Genomic DNA, 572 nt, shown 5'->3' on the forward strand with positions numbered 1-572 from the left:
TGGCCTTGGCCTACCATTTAGCCTTTACCCTACACGGGCAGAGGGCCAGATGCCCGGGTCTGTATAACAGGGCAATTGAGATCACTTATGCTTGACTGGATTTGCTGTGACTTGTTTCTTATTGCAGAGGCCTGGCACCTGTACTTTGTATAGTTGTCCATATATGCACTGAGGGCCACATACGGCCCCTTGGCTTCTGATGTAGGGGGTTTCCTTTGCAGTTGTCAGCTGGTAGTGAATCTGGTAGCGCCAGTATTAGCAGACATGGTGGTTTCCGTTTTCTTTGTTGCATATATTCCTATGTGTTCAGTGAATAGAATTTTGGGGAATTGATATTAGTAGGCCTATGATTGACGGGAGCGTTGTGTTATTCTGCTGGGTTGGAGGAGAGACCAGGAGGCAACTCCGTCTTTTTCCCTTGGCCTGAAGAAAGTTTTGAAGCCATACGGACGTGACTGCTGCCAGAAGTTGGGAGCAAACTGAAATGACATTTGTTCTATGATTTGGTTAATAAAGTTTTGGCCACTCCTACTTTACCTTAAGGTGCGATTGTCTTGATTTACATTGGAGTA

This window comes from Leptodactylus fuscus, chromosome 9 (genome assembly GCF_031893055.1).
Source record: "Leptodactylus fuscus isolate aLepFus1 chromosome 9, aLepFus1.hap2, whole genome shotgun sequence".
Taxonomy (NCBI): Eukaryota; Metazoa; Chordata; class Amphibia; order Anura; family Leptodactylidae; genus Leptodactylus; species Leptodactylus fuscus.